Genomic DNA, 16,284 nt, shown 5'->3' on the forward strand with positions numbered 1-16,284 from the left:
GCTCTTGCGTGTCCAAGTTTATCTCATCTAGGCACTGAATCTTTCCCTTAACTTTAGTGTGCTTTACAATAAAATTTGTATGAAAAGTTTTCTATTTAAATTACCTATTCTACACCTACAGCTAATGCTTGTGTAACTGTGTACCATTCAGGTGGGTTTACTTGTCTGTCAATATAATTGTCAGGTTTGGTTTGAAAGGGTTTCTTGAAATATATTTCCACATAAATTTTTAAGTATCTATTCTCAGTTGCAAAATATATTATGCACTGTCAGTGCCATTTCAGTGCAAAATTTTTAAATCATGCTGGGGAATATACCAATAACACAGTTCCAGCATACTTCAGAAATTTAATTTTAGTTGCTTCAACCAATGAGAATTGCAGACCAAGTCTTGCACTGCCCTGTTTTGTGTATTAACCCGTTCCCTGGCATGAAGGTGCCGGTGATCACAGCAGATTGCTCTGCTGGGGCCAGCAGTGATCTCATGGTAACAACCAGGTATCAGCAATTTAACACTTTAATCTTACTGAGGAAAAATAGTAACTTATATTTGATATTCCTTACCATTTCCAGACGATTTTTGAGTCTGCAGTATTTTTATTTAAATGTCTTACAAAACCAAATGATTAAATGACTACAAAGTTACTCATGAATTCAGTTATAGATACATATTTAACGTAAGATATTTAACTGTGTAAAGGATCATTTCTGAAACAGTAATTAGCATTCTAGCTGTATCTTTTTAGCCAAGACTGTAGGTCTAAGATGCATATATTTCACACTCAAAGTTCCTAAATGCCTGCTTAACACATTGACTACCATGCTGCTGACAGCAGAGCAGCACACTTACTGCTGTATGCCTGACCTGGTGGTGAAACATCCATTACTAATCATGTCTGTCAGGGCCAAGAAATGCAGAAGATAATCTCTCAGGGAGTACTATAATCTAAAAACGTAAAATTATAACTAAAAAGGCCATTCCAATTATGTCTTCCAAGCAAATTATGCTTTGAGTCAGTGATTTCTTTTGCCATAACTGACTAGCGAACACACATGCTAGAGGGTGGTGGATATTCATACTTTGCCTGTGAGAAGCAGCTAAGTCATTACAAACAGCTATGCGTATAGTCCAATTTATGTTGAAATTATCACCTGGGTATTTTAATTAAATTTAGTCAACTATAAGCAACATGATAAAGGAATCAAGAGAAACAGACACACACTGAATTAATTTCTTTATTAACAATGCTTGGATTTCCACATCACCATAGAGGTACCTAGCTTGATGCCTTACTCGTTTTTTTTCATGGCGAGTTTCCCCGATAGGTCTTCTCTTCATTGGACTTTCACTTCACAAACTTTGAAACATCCATTACAAAAACAGATTACACCACTCACAAATCTGGATTTAGTCACTGCAATTCATACCTATTTTACTGTAAAAAATACTGGCTATGGTCAATGATGTAATTTTGAACATTCAAAAGTTTTCAAATGTGCAGGTTACTGAAGTTAGAATACAGTTACTACACAATTTTTGATCAGGAAAAAGTTGTGATGATTGCAACTTAAATATCGAAGCCATTTGTTATGAGAATACGCCATTACCATAAGTAATCCACATAGATGCATTGAAAGAAACTTCACAGGGTAACATAATGCATTAGAATACTATAGGCACAAAGAATGAAATATCTGTAGATTTACCAGACACTTTACTTTTCTTGCGCATGATAAGATTTCTAACAGTCGTTACTTACCGTCCATTGTCTGGAATATAAAGTATCCTTTCTCCTCTGGAAACATGTGCTTTTGCAGTAAGTGTTATTAATTTTTTTCCGTGATTGAAATGCTTAAACGCACACATAACACAAAACCCGCCATTATACACCCACCCACAAGGCATCAGCATGTCATATTCAAAGAATATCCGCGTTTCGAAAACTACCAGCGATATTGGCTAGCTCGAGAGACGACGTCATGTCATGATATGACGTCGTGATTCCTCGGGGCCCGCGAGCCGCTTCTGTAAGTAGCGGTCGAAAGAAACAGATCGTAGATATTAGGTAGTTAGCTTGAACCTCGCTCAAAATAACCTCATTCAAACATTAGCCGATCTGTGTCTGCATAATAAAGTTTTTCGTGATTGAAAATGTCAGTTTATGAGCCTAATTTCGTCATTTGCGGGAGGTGTTACTGTTTGGGTTTCAGTGCGAAGAAAACATCGGCTGAGTTTTATCGAATGATCTCAAGTACGTATGGTAAGGGCGTTATTAGTGAAAGAAAGTGTCGTGAGTGGTTTCAACGCTACGAGAACGGCGATTTTAACGTCTTAGACCGGCGTAATGGTGGAAGAGAGAATGTTTTCGAAGATGCGGAATTGGAGACATTCGTGAGTGAAGACTTGCGTCAAACTCAGGAAGAATTGGCACGATTAGTGGGAGTGACACAGTAAGCCATTTCAAAAGGTCTCAAGGCTATGGGCATGATTCAGAAAGAAGGAACTTGGGTCCCATGTGAGCTGAAACCAAGAGACGTTGAACGGCATTTGTGTGTTTGTGAACAGTTGGTTCAGAGGCAAAAACGGAATGAATTTCTGCATCACATTGTGACCAGGGACGAAAAATGGGTTCATTAGGATAACCCTAAGCGCAAAAATCATGGGGAAATCCTGGCCATGCTTCCACGTTGATGGCCAAACCGAACATTCACGGCTCCAAGATCATGGTCAGCATTTGGTGGGACCAGCTCGGCGTTGTGTACTATGAGGAGTTAAAACCAAGTGAAACAACAACAGGTGCTCGTTATCGCCACTAATTAATGTGTTTGAGTAGAGCATTAAAAGACAAATGGCCAGAGTACAGTGAGAGGCACGGTGAAGTGATTTTGCAACAGGACAATGCTCGACCCCACAACGTAAAGAGGTCAAAACGTACTTGGAAACGTTAAAATGGGAAGTCCTACCCTACCCACCGTATTCTCCAGACATTGCTCCCTCTGACTATCACCTGTTTAGATCAATGGTGCATGGCCTGGCTGACCAACACTTCAGATCTCATGAAGAAGTCACAAATTGGATCGCTTCAGAAGATGAACAATTTTTTCGACGACGGTTTCATACATTGCCCGAAAGATGGAAGAAAGTAGCGGCCAGCGATCGAAAATACTTTGAATGATACATGTGTAACTAACTTGTTTCATTAAAGACACAAATGTTGGGGAAAAAACGCCAGAAGCAAAGTTGTACACCTTGCATATAAAAATAAGAGATAGTAAAGCCATAATCAGTCATTACCACTATAGAAACATTCCAGTTAAAATGTTCTCACTGAGTAAAAACTTTGTAATCAATCATTAAATAACAAACACCTAAAATAAAAATTATGGTTCTAGAGAAAAGACAAAGAGAATAAACCAATAACAATTAGAAAATAAAACACAGTCTAAGATGAGAAACTTCACATCACTGATCCTGCAAAACAATATTTTCAGTTAAAATACTGGAGCAAATTTTAAACAAATATTCACCCTGTAAGCAAAGAATATTTAAAGAAAAACAATGTAAAAAAAAGCAATATTCACACAAATAATCAAGAGAAGAAATATATAAGTCAGCATAATAAGATCCATGCTGAGAATATTAATATATATAAAACATATAAAAAGCTCTAAAAATATTAAGAAAATACCAACACCAAAAATCTAAAAGAAGATCAAGACACAATTGTAGTTAATAATTTTAACTTACCTCCCAAATTTAAAGGAGAAGCAGCATTATTAGATGCTCTCACAAGAAATCATAACAAAGCTATTCTAGGTACTGGTATAAGATAAATTATACCCTTGTTAATTAATAATCTTCATTTACCTAAACATTCATAAATAATGTTTGATAAACAAAATCAAACAGGAGAACATAAACCATGACCAATTATTAGAGAAAGTGAATCCATTCAACTCCATCAATTTTTGTCATTAAACCACTAACAACCATTCTTATATGAACAAGAGAAGAATAAACACCATTAAATGTTTACATTTTGAAGAAGAAATGTAAATATCAACAAAATATATTAATAGAGAGATAAAAATAGAATATATATACATTAGTTTTAGTAGTTAACAACACCGGTTTTTTAAAATTGGAAATAAGTCTAGTCTCCTCTTTTAGAACTTATGGAATCTATTTTTTATTTATTTATTCATTTTCATTGGATCCATAGACAACATACACTACATGGTCAAGTCAAATTTGTATCACAAGAATTGAAGTAGTGTAATATACTTAATATCTATCGTTTATCAAATTATGACTGTATACAGAAATATTCTTGTTTACTTCATCTATAATGTAGTTAGAGAGTTTCATGCCCTTCATTCGCGAAACCAATATTTCAATAAACTAACCACTGAAATGATTAAAATAGTAATTATATTAATATCAAATCTAATATATAATAATTTTATTAAATTTATACAATTTCAATAATACATTTTTTTATTTTGGATACCTTCCTTATTGGGTTAGTAACAGGAACAATACAGAATGTCACTGATTGGCATGCATTTATTTTTCGACATTTATTGGTAGCATATTATTTATATACTTATTTATTTACTTTTATTTATTTATTTTGATCCAACATCAACTGATAACAAAAAAAGTTTTCTTTGTTCCAATCTTCTGGATAAGTCAGAACCTTTCTAGAGTTACATATTATTCCTGGGATTATTATCTACACAACTTTTTCTAAATTAGTTGAGAGAACAATGTTACATATATGCACTATACATAAAAACAATTTGCTATTGCAATACATGGATTAAGAAATCTTCAGATTGTGACCCAATCTTCTGATATGAGATATACTAATTCGAGAAACTCATCTGTTGAATACACAGGATTGTTTGGGAGGCATAATTTTAATTTATCTTTTAGTTCTGTAGTGGGAAATTTGGAGATATTAGGATGGAAGCAAATTCGTAGGTTTATGCCTGCATAGTGAGGGATTTTCTCATAAAGTGTTGTTCTACTCATATGAGAGATATTGTGGGATCTCTCTCTACCTCCAGTGGTGTGATCATGTATGTCTTTATTAAGTTTTTTTTCTGCCATAATGATTATCTTAAGTACTTACAGGCTATGAACAGTTAGTATTTTAAATTCTTTATACATATGTCTGCAGGACTCTCTGACACATTTCTTTCCCATGATTCTAAGTGCCTTCTACTCTAGGATAAGTACACTTTTCATATTACCTTTACTGCTGGACCCCCACACCTCTATGCCATAGCTTACATGGGATTAAAAAAGTGCAAAATATATTTGCTTCAGAGTGATAATGTTACAAAAAGGTGTTAGTTTTCTTAGGGCATATATGCTAGTAGATAGGTTTTTGAAAATATCATCAAGTGTCAGACCAAGAAAGTTGGTTGAGTATACTTTTTTAATGTATTCATCACCCGTAAAAATTTGGGTTTCATGAGTTTTTTGCCTCCCAAGATCAAAGTCAATATAGATGGATTTATTTGCATTTAACTTTAGTTTCTTTTCATTAAAATACTGCACAGTTATGCCTGCAGCAGTACTGGATTCCACTTTGAGCTGCGGATAGCTTGGATTGCGGCACGTTAACATGGTATCATCAGCGTATAAGCTAGCTGTAGTGGGGATTGTTATAGACTGAATATCATTAACATAAATAATAAAAAGAAGTGGTACTAATATTGACCCCTCTGGAACACCAAAATTAATGTCAGTGGTGTTTGATGTGTATGCTCCCTCTGTAGTACTAATAGACACAAACTGCTTTCTATTTCTCAAGTAGGATCTAATCAGATTATGGGCTGTGCCTCGAATGCCATAGTTCCAGAGTTTGTCCAGCAGTATGGTCATATCAACACAGTCAAATACTTTTTGTAAGTCTAGAAAGATGCCATATACATGTTCTTTATTATCTATTGCTTGAGTGACATCTTTGATTAAGTTGGATGTGCTGTAATGGTGGATGATTCCATGACAAACCCATACTTTCCCTTATAAATAACATTTTTGCTTACCAGGAAGGTCCAGATTCTTATGTATATTACTTTCCCAGAGATTCTGAATATTATTGGAAGAACAGATATAGGTCAAAAGTTTTCTATGAGATTTCCATTTCCTTTTTTAAAAATAGGCACAACTCAAGCAGTATTCATTTCATCTGGAAATAGACCATCTTCCATATGAAACTTGATAATTGCTGATAAAGGTGATGCAATTTTATGAATACATTTCTTGAGAGTGTCCAGACTATGACCATCATATCCTGCTGCATGAAAATTCTTCAAGTTACTGGCTATTTTAATTATTTCTTCTTCACTTGTTGGTGTCAAAAATATAATTCCTGACACTGGTGTTCCTCTGGATTGTTATTTGTGATTTTTAAGCTGATAGTTTATGCTGGAGCCAACAGAGGAAAAGTAATTCTTAAGTAGATCTGCTACCTTATTCTGATCAGTTTCTATTGTGCCATTTATCAGCAAGTGATTTTCAGTTGTGTTTCCTAGGTTTACCTATTTCTCTATTTACTAGTGACCATAATGTTTTGGAAATATTATTTGAGTTTTTTATGTCACTTTCAGAATCTTTCATTTTTCAGAAATTAGGAGGTCTATATAGTATTTCTGATACTTTTTGAACTCTTCTTTTAATTTTTTATTGCTCAGGTCATTTAACATAGCATACTCATACCATCTTAGTTTTTCACTCGCCTCAGTGACTGAACTTGATACCCAGTTTCAGGTTACAGCATGTGACTGAATTCTGTTTTTTATTAATAATGGGTGGACTTGGTTGAGAATTTATTATAGCTCATTTGAGAATTTGCCATAACTGTAATGTGTTGTTAGGATACTGTTCCAATCCACATCGCTTAGCATGTTATTGAAATGAGTTATATTTTGGTCCGTATTCATCCTAATATATCAATAGCAACTGTGTGTAGGAACCTTTTTTATGTTCACACCTAGTTCTACTGCATGGTGGTCTGACAAAGCACTTATAATAACAGAAGATGTAAGATCATAAAAATGAGTACCAGTGATTATGTTATCTATTGCAGACTGGCATGTTTCAGTTTCCCTGGTTGCAGTCTTTATCAGGTCTCTTACATTACATTCAAGCAGAGTATTCTTGAATAGTTTAGTGTGTGACTTATCTACTAATACATTTATGTTGAAATCTCCTATAATTACTAACTTATTCAGGTGTGACATAAAAACATCCTCTATCATGTCACAAAACTTTCTTAAGAAAACTTCAAAGTTTCCACCTGGCAGTCTATATAACCATATAACATAAATTTCATCACTTGGTATCTTTATACGTGCTGCACATATTTCCATTGTCTCTTCTAATGAATATTTATCTACATTTACAGAATTCAAATCAAATGTGCTTTTTACATACATTGACACACCCCCAGCTCTGATGGAAGATCTGCAAAACTTATTAGCTAGTACCATGTTTAGAGGTTTAAAAAGTTCTGATTTGGCACCAGATAACCAGTGTTCACTAATAACAAGCACATCAGGCATAGTTTCATTTACAAACACATCTAATTGTTCATATTTATTGCACAGGCCTGTACATTCCGGTGGATTATTTTAAAGTTGTAAACACCTTGTTGTAGATTTCTCTGCTTTCAGAACTCAAATAAGGTCATATCTCTGTTTCTCTTGTGGGCTTCCTCCTCTTTCTGGTTTCCTCTAAAAAATCATTTAGATAGGATGGGGGCATTGTCTTCCGTTCGCTGTCTGAAGTTTTCTATTTGACAGTGCTGCTTCTGCTAATGTTGGCATTGATTCTGCTGCTGTTGTGGATGCTTCTGCTGTTGCTAATGATGGTTCTGTTGCTCTTGCTGCGGATTTTGCTGCTGGGATTAGGGCTGCCTCTACAGTTGATGAAGCTGTTACTGCATTCATTGGTGTTACTGTAAATGTTCTTGATGTTTTTTACTACTTTTGGTGGAGATACTGCTGCAGGAGTTGGTTCTGCTACCACTGATTCTGCTGCTGCTGGTATCAGAGGTGGCTCTGCTGTTTATGTATCTGCTGCTGCTTTTGTTGTTATTGGTGCTGTGATTGTTTCTGATGCTTTTAGTATTTTTGGTGGAAATACTTCTACTTGTGTTTGCTTTTAAACTAATGATGTAGCGTGCTCATTATTGTTTGCCCTTCTTCACATAGGATTTCTGGCTCTGCTTCTTTTGTGTCTTTAATGGAAGGAGTATTTGCTGAGTGCTTATGCTTGGAAGAATGGGCTGTTGGAGCCGATGGTAGTGATGTGCTGTCATTATGTTTATTGAGTCTCTCCAACAGTTCGCTTATTTTCCCTCACTAAAGTTTATTGCCCTTTTCATTCAGATGCATCTCATGTTTCATGAAGCAGTCTCTCTTAAGAAAATCTATAAAAAGAAAGTTTGTATTTGCATATATTTTGTATATTTTCTGAAATTGTGAGCTACGTTCATTAATTTCTCTGTTTACACATGAATTGGGAATGAGATCATGTCTATATGGAATGCTAGTGACGATCACGTTCTGCTTCTTAATACTGTCCAGAAATTTAGTGTTATTTATCTATATTTCAAAACTTCATCCAACGAAATCTTTCAACTGTAATCAGTTACTATAATCTTTACTTTAAAAATATTAATTACCATTATATTTGCAATAATTGTTTTACACATAATAATATTTATAGACTTCTTTAAAAATAACAAAACTATAAATACTAATGATTCTTAAAGAATCAAATTTACCAAGATCACTAGTTGTTCTTTTTATTACTATTACTAGTTTCAACAGATATATGTTATCATCATCAAATCTTGTAATGTAATTAGATATAAATGCTTTTTACAATACTGAAAGTGTTGCATCAATTTGTAACAAAAAGTAGCAAGAAACACCAGCAAGTCACAAATAAAATACCACACAATTAAAACACACGTTATGCTGAACTCACCATTGTGGGGTCAAGTGATTAGTACTGTATATGCTGGGACATCAGCACAAAATATTGTATGTTGTAATTGTGTGGTATTTTATTTATGATACACTGGTGTTACCTGCCGCTCTTTATTGCTGTTTGACACAACATCATTATGTGACTTTCAGTGTTGTAAATAGCATATATATCTAGTAACATTACAAGATTCTATGATGACAGCATAGATATTTTGAAACTGGTAGTGACAATAAAAAGAATACTAGTGATCTTGGCAAACTTTATTCTTCAAGAATAGTATAACCTTCAGATCACCAATGACTGACACAATGTCAAACATTTGTAATAAATATTAATAATTCAATTAATTATCAAGAAATAATGATATCTTCAGAAAATCTGCAGAACAGTTCAACATTCACCATCACAGTAATAATAATACTAATTGTTATTATTTATTTCTACCATTATCAGCAGATGTTAAAATTACCAATGTCAACCAAGGACCTGTCTGTAATATAACTATTTTAATGAATAAGGCCATGCAATTAAGACACCCTTCAATTAAAATTACTAATAATTCTTTAGTTGACTTGCCAGCACAAACAAATATTTTATTTTTATGAAATTTTGAATACCTATTAGCATTATATTTAGTAATAAAATTGTAACTAGGTTACTTTTAACTATAAATTACACCTCAAATAATGATACAGCATTTAGATGCATAATTCATATTTTTCAAGATGTATGTAATGATTGAATTATTCAAACATTATGTGCAAATGGAGCTTCTATATTTATCATTCATATTTATTTTCAAGTAGGATATGGAATTTATTATGGATCATATATTTATATACTCACATGAATAACTGGACCAGTAATTATATTTTTACTTACTGCAGCTGCAGTCATAAGATATATTTTATCTTGAGGCAACAATAATTACTAATTTATCATCAGCAATTCCATATCTAGGAATAGATTTAGTTCAATAAGTGTGAGGAGTTTTGATAATGTGACTTTCAATCAATTTTATACTTTCCATTTTGTGTTACCATTTATTAGTGCAGCTGTAGCTGCAATCCATTTATTTTTTTCTTCACCAAATGGGATATAACAATACTTTAGGATTAAATGGATATATTGAAAAATCCCATTCCTCCCACATATTACATTCAAGAACTCAGTCACATTTGTATTAATAACGTAATTACTAATTATATTACACTTAATTAATCATTATCATCTAGGAGATCTATAAAACTTTGCACCAGCAAATTTTCTTGTAACACCAGTTCACATTCAACCAGAGTAGTACTTCATGTATGCCTACACAGTTTTAAAATTAATGCCAAATAAGTTAGGAGGTGTTATTGCATTACTTTTAGCAATTCAGATCTTAATAATTTTACCATTCACCATTTTAGTATATTCAGTTTTATCCTGTTAATCAAATCTTATTTTAATTTACAGTAGCTGTTGTATGTTTATTAACATGACTTGGAAAATAACTACTTGAAGAACCTTATAGTACAACAGGACAAATTTTAACAATCACTTATTTTACCCACTTCTTAATTAAGTTCACACAGTGAATAAATGAGGTAAATAAATTAAGAAATAAACATCAAATAAGTTAATTAGCTTAGGAAAAGAGCATGTTTTGAAAATATAAAACTAGAAATTTGACTCTTCTATTAACTTTCTACTTCTCAAAAAAATTCTCTAAATAAATGGCATGAATAAAATTTTTAAACCAATAAAGAAAATGAATAATTTAAAGATAAAGGGAAAAAACTCTTTCAAGCCAGATATATCAATTTATCAAAAAAGTCATGGTAAAGGTATGGTGTTATTTTGTATGGCTCCAAGCTTCACCTTATTATAGACCATAAACCCTTGGTTTCCTTGTTCAACCCTCACACTTCCTTGCCTGAAAAGGCAGTACACCACCTGCAATGCTGGATACTGCTCTTCTCTTGCTACAATTACAAAATCCATTTTCGTCCTATATCTGAACATGCCAATGTGGATGCCTTGTCCCACATACTGTGGGTCCTGATCCAAATTGTGACTATGAAGAATTTCTTTGCTTCTATCTTGATGTTGAAACACAGTTGTTGAGAGTTTCCCAATTACAAGCTTGTGCATAGCAGCTGCCATTGCTGCCAGTTTGGTTCTCCGACAGGTGATGCAATTTGTTCAGCAGGGCTGGCAAGATAAACTGCCAGGTCTGGCTTCGAACCCCCTCCGCAAATACACTGATGAGTCAAAACTTTATGACAACAAGCTTAATAGCTCGTTTGTCCATGTCTGGAATGAAATGCACGCTGATTCTGCATATCAGGGATCGAACAGTTTGTTGATATGATTGTGGAGGTATGTGGCGTTAGATATCTATGGACTGCTCATGTAGTTGGTGTAAACAACGGGCTGCTGATTTGCGTACCTGCTGATGGTGCCTGATAGTGAGCGTTATGGATTACATAGGATTTACATCGGGTGAATTTGGTCTCTGACATAAGTTCACAATAATGCTCCTCAAACCACTACAGTATGGTTCTGGCTCCCAGACTTGGAAAATTATACTGCTAAAAGACAACATTGCCACTGCATCAAAGGGACACAGATGGTTTACAGCTGTTAATGTATCTTTGAGAAAACACAGGTCCTATGCAAGCACAGGAGAATGTCACCTATAACATAATACTGCTCTCACCAGCCTGTGTCTGCAGCGATTCATTTTTTGAACTGCTGTTCACCTCGATGATGGGATTTGTGGAGATGGCAACTGACATAGTGTAGGAAAAATGTGACCCACCCAAAAAGCTGACACCCTGATGTTCCTGTGCCCATTGCAGATGTAATTGACAATTTTGTTGGGTCAACATGTGAACACATAGGGGTGGTCTGCTGCAGAGCTCCTTGTTCAACAATGTACAATGAATGGTGTACTCTGGAACACTTGTGCATGCACCAACAATGTGATCTTTTGGCAGAGATACCACAGATTACCATCTATCCTATTCTACTGAGCAGACAACCCTCCAAAACCTACATTCTTTGAAGAGTCATGGATGTCCAGCCATTTAGTGCCAAGTGGTAGTTTCACTTTCGCCTACCTCTTTCTATAGATGCTCATGACTTGAACATTTGATCAGCTCTACCATTTTTGAGGTACTCGTTCACAGGCTCTGCATAATAATAATCTGCCCTTTGTCAAAGTCACTTACCTCAATGGATTTCTCCATTTGGAATCCATATCTTCACTAGGGCAGCCCTCTCCATGTCTGCTCCACTTATATACACCACCAGACAGCATCCAACATTGTGATGGGCAGTGGTCATGATGTTTCAGCTATCATTGTATTTTTCCTTATGGTATTGCCACTCTGTTTCTGATGTTGGTTTACTGTTGTCCAAGGAAGATCTCTCTTCCAGAATAGTCATTCCTACCATATCGTGGCATGAGGTTCTGTGCCTTCTCTACCAGGGAGGAAGTTTTGTGCACTACACTGTTAGCTAGGAGATGTGTTTTTTTGGGTAGTGATTGATGGTGAAATTGTCAATTTTGTTGAGGCTAGCAAGCAGTGTGCCTAACGACAGGTAGCTCCCAGTCTATGGCTCCCTGGTCTGCTCCACACCAGCCATGAGAACTCATTCACATAGACTTTGTGGGTCCCTTCTTGAATTCGTATGGGCTCTTGGTTGTGGCTTTATTTACCTGGTTTTCTTACATTCTTCATGTTTGCCAGTGTTGACTGAGATCACATTTCCTATGCTTTTGAGTGTTTTTTCTTTGTACCTTAGTTTCTGATAATGAACACTAGTTCGTTTCTAACATCTTTCAATTGTTTGGTTTCCATGATGGCATTCATCATGTTATGGCTGTGCCATTCCACCTTCAATCAAATGTATAGGTGGAACAACTAGTGCACAGGTTCAAGTCCCAAATGAAAAAGTCTGTTGTGGATTCTTTGCCAGATGACACCCTTCTCCATTTTATGAGCACCTATCACTTCATGTCTATAGGGGTGTGGAGCCTGGCTGAGTTTGTTCTTGACTGGCAGCCTCACACACTCCTCCCCATTCTGCAGCTTGCACCCCACCTGCTGTCATTGTGTTTGTGCAGCTACTGTGTACCGGATTCGCTGGGGGAGGGGGGGGGGGAGGGGGGGGGGCACAGACACGAGAGTTTAGTTGCCAGCCCAAGTGAATACAGCCACTGTTGTCTGGCACTAGGGATGCCATCTTTGTGATGGCCGTATGGCCGACAGGCTGGCGGTGTGCCACTTTGATCAGTTGCGGGTTCTGCTCACTGCTGGAAACTCACAGGTGTGGCGCTGTCATCAAGGCCCACCCCACCACCCTTTGCCTCGAACCCATTGTCACCAGCTGTGGAGGTGCCTCATCACATTGGTTGCCTCACATGTGCAGTGTTGCTGGGGTTCCAGCTTCGCAGCACTGGGCACTGATCCATCTCCAGCCTTGGGTCCACTGCCGTCGCCTGCTGTTCTGGATGGACCATCTGTTCCATCCCCTTCCATCATTGCCTCAGCTATCACCACCAATGAATCCAATCCCATGTCTTCTGCACTGATAGCTGCCTGCTTATGATGATGATGCAGAAATGGTGATGGCACCCTCTTCCCCAGTGCTGTCATCAGACACTGCTCAGTCCCACCAGCCTCCGACCTATGCTCGAGCACCCAGCTGGCACATTGTCCCACTACTATCATTGGCACTAGCTGCCGCTGCTCTGGATTGGATGTGTCTCTTGTTGGGCCACCAGTGTCTCCTCTTCACATGAGGGAGAGGCATGCTGTATCCTGCTACTAAGGCATGTGAGTGTGAGTCTGCCAAGTAGTGCTGCTGCATGTGTGTACTTAAATCAACCAGCAACTGCATCAGCATGGGACACCTTGTACAGGTCACCTGTAGGGACTGTGCCCATGGCACGGTCTCTGCCATGCCATTTACTGGCAACTCACTCCTGTATACACCTGGAGCAGTGCTGACTCATCCCCACTCTGATCATTTAGTTTGTTCCACTCATGTCAGTTGTTCTGCGTATTGCTTACATGGCACCTTCTGTATGATTCATTTGTCTTGTTATGTGTGGAGTCATGAGAGGCTTATTTCCATTGTTGTACAGAAGTTTATAAATACAGCTGTATTTGTGTTACTTGGATTAGTTTCATTTATTACTTGGTTACTCAATTAAGCTCTGTAGTGTCTTCTCATCCTAAAGATAAATTTAAGTCTACCACAGCCATAAAACCTCAGTATTTAGTAGAGTAATGTGATTCACATAATCAAATGCCTTAGATAAGCCAACAAAAATATATACCAGCACTATTTTGTTATTTAAATGAAGTTTGGGGAGTGAACATGTAAAGTGGCAAACTCCAGTTAAGTCTAAACAGTGATTTACTGCAGATGTTATTGCTGCTGAGATGAGATGCTATTCTAAAATACACCACTGTCACAAAAATATTGGAAAATGATGTAAATAGTGAATCAGGTTGGTAGCTATTGGCATCTCACCCATGGTGCTTCTCATAGAGGGGTTTAACAATGGCAGATTTCAATTTTTCTGGAAAAATGCCTTGAGTCAGTGATTTATTACATATTTCAGATAAGACAGGGCTTGTTATACTAAAACACATCTTTAGTACTGTATTGGAATCACCATCATATAATTTTCTTTACTTCAGAAGGAGAAGTTGGTGATACATTCATATGATTCAATTTCATGAGTTGCTTCTTCAACGTACTGTTGTGATTTTTCTCTTGAACTGTTTGTCCCTATACTTTCTACTACCTTTAAGAAATGATTATTACATATATTTGCTACCTATGACTCATTATTTATAGCCCTTCCCCTCAATTCAATAGTAATGTTATTCCCTTCAAATGGTTCAAGTCTTATATTAATGTAATGGACGCAAAGAGTATCTTTGTAAAAAAAAAAAAAAAAAAAAAAAAAAAAAAAGCTATCTATGGAGTGCCCCATCGTTCCGTGTTCACCCCTCTGTTGTTCTTGGTGTACATGAATGATTTGCCAAACCATCAGACAGTTGCAGAAATGATGATGTTCGCTGATGACACTAGCATTTTTATAAAAGGATACACTGAGGATAATCCACATCAGAGTGTCTCTAGGACAATAAATGAGATAGGAAAATGGTTTAGTGATAATGCTTTGATCATAAATAAGGATAAAATGGTATTGGTGAATTTCAGTAGTATTAAAAGTAAAGCTAGAAGAAGAGTAAAAGCTGAGTTAGGGAACTATGTTATTGCACAAGCTCCATATACAAAATTCCTAGGTATATGGGTGGATGAGCACTTGAGGTGGGAAAGGCATCTAGAAGTTTTGAGTAAAAAATTAAGTAAATGCTGCTATGTGCTAAGAATGCTTCAGGAATGTTGCAACACTGAATCATCGCTGTGTGCCAATTATGCTTACATGAACAGTTTGCTTAGATATGGTGTGATCTTCTGGGGAAATACAGGTATGGCAAAACAATCTTTCAAACGTCAAAAAAGAGCTATTGGAATAATGAAAGAGGTTCCCTGCAGAGTGTCATGCAGGAATATATTTAAAGAATTTAAAATAATCCCTCTTCCTAGCTTATACATCTATGAATGTGTATGGTTTCTGAAAACTCACCAGAAATTTTCGACATTAAATAATCAATTTATTAACCATGAAATAAAGAACAGGGATGATTTTCACAGAGACACCTAAAGAGGAGCACTCTACCAAAAAAGTGTAAACTGCCAGCCCAAAATACTTTTTAGTGCATTGCCTTCTGCAATAAAGAAAATTAAAGAATTTCACAAATTTAAGGTAGATCTTATACAATTTTTACTAACACATAGTTTTTATAATGTTGAAGAATATCTGAATATTATTTATATATACTGTTTTATTATCATTTATATATATTTATTATTATATTTATTACCATATTATATTTATTATTATATTATATTTATTGTTATTTATATATACTGATATAAAATATTTGTATTTCTTATCCAAGTTTTTGAAACAAATTAAATATAAGAAACAATATTTAATTGACTACATCCATACAATGTATATTGTTAACAGATGAATAAAGAGACTGAATAGAATTGAGCTGAATTGAATATGTTTTGTGGCTGGTTGTTCCATCTGTTGTATCATTACACTCCGTATAGCCTTAAGTATATATTTATAATTACTGATTTATGACATAAAGTGCATGTACCCTGATTTTTCATTAATATTTCAG

The sequence above is a fragment of the Schistocerca serialis genome, chromosome 1, assembly GCF_023864345.2.
Source record: "Schistocerca serialis cubense isolate TAMUIC-IGC-003099 chromosome 1, iqSchSeri2.2, whole genome shotgun sequence".
NCBI classification, from domain to species: domain Eukaryota; kingdom Metazoa; phylum Arthropoda; class Insecta; order Orthoptera; family Acrididae; genus Schistocerca; species Schistocerca serialis.